The following is a 4,494-nucleotide window of genomic DNA, read 5'->3' as shown; positions in this document are numbered from 1 at the left end:
CAGCTACATTTATGAAGCGCTCCAGCAGTGGCATGCTAATGAAAGGCTTGATAAGACAACAGAGCAGGAGTCAAGTGCAAGTCCTCTGCTAAGGCATCATTTCTGCAAACCTGTACCTTTTTCTCTCCTTTTCACGGTGATGACAGAGGACCTCTATCAGGACTTTATAAAGCCTTTCGCTCCCATACGGTGGAATTCCATACTAAATGAGCACAGTTTAATAAAGTCTGTTCAAACGACGTGAGATAGCGTGGGGGTATGGGTTTGAAGGGTTCACCGTGGAAGGAGCCAGTCGTCCATCCTTGTGTCCCTTTTTCTTTCTTTTTTTTTTTTCCCCACTACATGCATAGTGCCTATAAGTGCCGCTCGCTTTAATGTGTGAGCGGCTGCAGCGCCGGTGGACGATCATGGACATAAAACACAGACAGAGGCCCGGGAAAGAATCAATACCAGTGATGGCGGCCGTTTACTGTTTCATTATTCCAGATTCATGACCTACCACCGCCCCATGCTGTTGTTGCCCCCGGGCTAAGGCTCATTGTCACTCACATTTGCTCATTAAGTGCCAATCACACAGTACTCCAGGCTATAATTTTGCCAGCACTTGGTGGCACTGCAGATGTCACATAATGATCCCCTGCCTACTTCCTGCATAATTCAATGTAGGTGCAGTTGACAGAGTTTACCCTTGACAATGAACTCTGCCTTTGTGTGAACTGCGGGTGAATTGTGCCGACCGCGTTTTTTTTAAATAGCAGTATGTAGCTGTGGAATTACAGTATCTTGCTGTATGTAAATTACAGTAATTGCCTGTATTTTTACATTTTTATTGTAAAAGTAATGCAACCAGTAGCCAGTAATTTACTGTAAATTTACAACTTAAATAATACTGTAACATATTGCAAATTTGACTTGTTACCTGTGATTTTACCACACAAACATGCTTTGGATTTGCTAAATTAAAAGTCAAAACAAGAACAAAGCAAACAAAGACAATACTCATCCAAATCCTACTTTGGTATCACTAACTGAATCTATGAATCAATCAATCAATATTAAATCGAATCAATATCAAATTGTGATTAATCGATAGCAGGAAATTGGTTACCATACCCAACCCACACGTCAATTTAACTTTTAAACATATACAGTATAAACAATACAGTATAAACAATTCACAACTTATGAACATATAAAATATGAACATACTTACATCAACTACATAACAATTTCATATTTACATTGACCACTCAAAGTCAAAAAGTTTCTTTTGGAGCGTGCTCACATGTTGATTGATGCCTCCACGCTTCTTCTTTGAATTTGAGCCCATCTCAGGGTTAATGCCCAAGAAGCACCTGTAAACAATAAAGCAAAGACAACTTTCAGTTTTACAGATTTAATATTGCATTGTTTATCCAAGGCACATGCAGTGGTGCCCCTTCCTCTTTAACCAAATCCGACCGACACCAAAGAAATTAGTATTGAAAGCCAAGCAAGATTTATACAAGCAAGCAAATCAGTCGTGTAGAACTTGAGATACACATGCAAACACTGAAAAACAAACACTTGTAATGAAAATAGTAATGGAAATTCCTGAGACAATAATGCACTAAAGTTGATGAAGTTTACCAAACATGTTCACAGCTCACAGGTTGTGTGCTCTCTTTGCCATGCTATCAAAAGGAGAAAGTTGAGGAGTGCTGGGCTGCTGAATTTGTCGCCTGAAATGAACAGACATACCCATCTTCACTATTTTAAAGAAGTGGAATGCTGCACAAGAGAGCAATGCTAATATTTCATTCATTTAAATGTTCAGCACCATTGAATGCTTTTGAAAACTGTGACCCACTCACTGACCATTGTTAGTGGTCTAATTGACTGTCTCTTGCACACCTGACGCCAGAGAACATTGAGTCCTACCTTGCTCGTGCAATTTTTAAGTCTCTAAGATTTGGTTTTAACTATGGATGCCCTGATCATGTTTTTTTATCATCTATCACTGATCTCCATCATTAATGAGCCATATCAGTTGATCCAATCTTTTTACTGACAGTTTTTGTACAGCTTCAGCCTTTAAAAAACTTGAAATGCTGCCCGGTGCAAATTTACATAAGCAGTTAACAAGTAGCTCAGTTGATGTTAGCAAACAGTCCAGATTGTGAACTTAAATTTACACCCTGCTGAAAATATGACACTGGACATGTCTGGATACACACATTTAACATATACAATCAATCTATATAGAGATCTGCGTAAAAAAGCAGCTTTCCATTGATGTGAGTTTGTGTGCATGTATGTTATGTTGACAGTCCGTTTGCTAAAGTCAGGTGGGTGGAAACAGTGGTTCGCAGCATGCTCTGCTAAGAAATGACTCACGTGTCAATTATTTTTGTAATCGGCAACTATAAAACAAATAGAATTCGCTAATCTCATATTTACTGTATACTGAAGATTGGACTATCTCTATTGGGGCTTCCTAAGTGATACAGTTCCAAACCAAATTTTAGTCAAGGCACTACCCTGGAATGCTGGAAAAAGCAATCTGAAATCTCTAAAATCATTTACTGTACACCACTACTGGTGCACTACTGCTTAAGCTCAGATTTAGAAAAAAAAAACAATATTGGGGGAAAAAACATGTCAAGAGACCAATAAACAAGTTATGTGAAATGATCATGTAGTGACTTTTTTTGTTCATTTTTAAAATAACCACATACAGCTCGAAATATCAATATAAAATCCAGATATCAACAGTACCTTTGGACATCAAGCAGGGGGTGCTTGGTAACGTCACTGTCCTCTGCAAATCAGCGGCTGTGGCACACGGCTGTAAAATAAGAAATAACATAGCATGGTAGCGTATTCAACATGGTGCATAAGAGACGTGTCATTGGTTCCAATGATTTAGAGGTTAATCAGAGCAAAAGTTATGTGTCAACATGTGAATGAATGCGATTAAATTACTGACTATAAGCTTAATTTGATCCAAATGTCATTTGCTAGTTTGATGAGACATTCAGTGGTGGATCAAAGTACAATATCAAAAAGAAAACCACTTGATTTTCTCAGATTATTTACACAGTTTTATGTGCTATTTTTACCTCAACAGCCTGCTCCAGGGATCACTGTTCTTGTTTAAACTGCCTCTGAAAAAGAATGGAGAGCAATTAGTGACAGATCATATACTTTAAGCTGGAAGAGATTAGTAGTCAATCAAATACTCATGCATATCCCTCCCATCGATATGACCACCAAATGAAAGCACATGATTTGAGCTTTCCAAAGATATAAGTTACTTCTCTGTGAGGCAAAGCTTCGCGGAGAAAAACGGCTTTGTAATGACTTAGTTGCTGCAGCTGGAGGCTAACGTTAGCTTACTTTAGCTAATTCCCGGCGAAAACACCGCGTATTCTCGGTCAAATAGCTCACACACTATGCCTCCTTATGACATGTGGACGAATAGATGAAAACACATGATTTCAGCTTTCCAAAGATATAAGTTACTTCTCTGTGAGGCAAAGCTTTGCGGAGAAAAACGGCTTTGAAATGACTTATCAGACAAAAAGTGGAGCATAAAGTGACGTTACCTTGATCCAAAGATTGTTCATTTACTAACATTAACTCACACAACTAATATAAGTAGTGACAAGCTGTCTAATATGTAATGATGTTAACCTTACCTTTGAGCTCTTCTATCGTATGTGTCGGGTCGTAACATTATCCACCATGGATGTATAAAGAGAACAGTATCCTATCCACCGGTATCCACCTGTCGTCTCTTCTTGGTCCCACAATGCAGCGCGGTTCAAGCGCGATTCAAGTTTTACAGTAATTTGTTGTGTTACCACAGCAGATGGTTTGAATACAGTATTTTACAGTGAAATAATACAGTAAAATGTTGTTAAATCCTGGTATCAGTTTTTTTCACAGTAATTTACTTGATTTCACAGAAAATTACAGTATTATATTGTGATTATTACAGTTAAAGCCTGTAAAGTGATATTACAGTAAAATATTGTTAAATTCTGGAAACATTTTACAGTGTAGAATCGGTTTCCTTTGTGGGCTGAATGAACATGTTGAGTGATACACCTGCTACATATCATTTCAGTTTTGTCAATATGTTTTTAGCCTGCAAGGAAATGAATGTGCTCCCAATGTGCTAGTTACATTTCATTTGCTCTGATGAACAGCTTTGCGTGCCCTGAAAAAAAAAAAACACGACCGCGAACCTTCCGCTTTGATGATATACAATCTTGTTAGAGGCCTGCATCTCATATTGTAGATCACATTAAATACTCAGGTCTAATACGCATTTATTATCCCCTTATGTGCATGCAGTAGGAGCAAACATATTCTTAGCTCTGATACCGCTGGATGAGGACAGTGAGTAGTCATTAAGTGGATGGCATTGCTTCCTCTTAATGCAGAACTCACTGTATAAAGACCTTTCAGCAGTCGGATGTAATAAAATACAGATAAAGTTTGATCCGG

The 4,494-nt window shown here is 38.2% G+C and overlaps 1 long non-coding RNA gene across 1 annotated transcript; it reads right to left on the bottom strand.

Annotated features, from left to right (window-relative positions):
• Positions 1-929: 929 nt before the first annotated feature.
• Positions 930-3,822, bottom strand: LOC115569114 (uncharacterized). The gene is made up of 4 exons (XR_003981488.1): positions 3,681-3,822; positions 3,102-3,146; positions 2,758-2,827; positions 930-1,355 (listed from the first exon to the last, which is right to left on the bottom strand). It is a non-coding gene; the product is annotated as an uncharacterized LOC115569114 (long non-coding RNA).
• Positions 3,823-4,494: the final 672 nt, after the last annotated feature.

Source organism: Sparus aurata, chromosome 18 (assembly GCF_900880675.1).
Source record: "Sparus aurata chromosome 18, fSpaAur1.1, whole genome shotgun sequence".
Lineage (NCBI taxonomy): Eukaryota > Metazoa > Chordata > Actinopteri > Spariformes > Sparidae > Sparus > Sparus aurata.
Note: the sequence above shows the minus strand (reverse complement) of the source record. Positions and strands in the feature narration are given on the sequence as shown.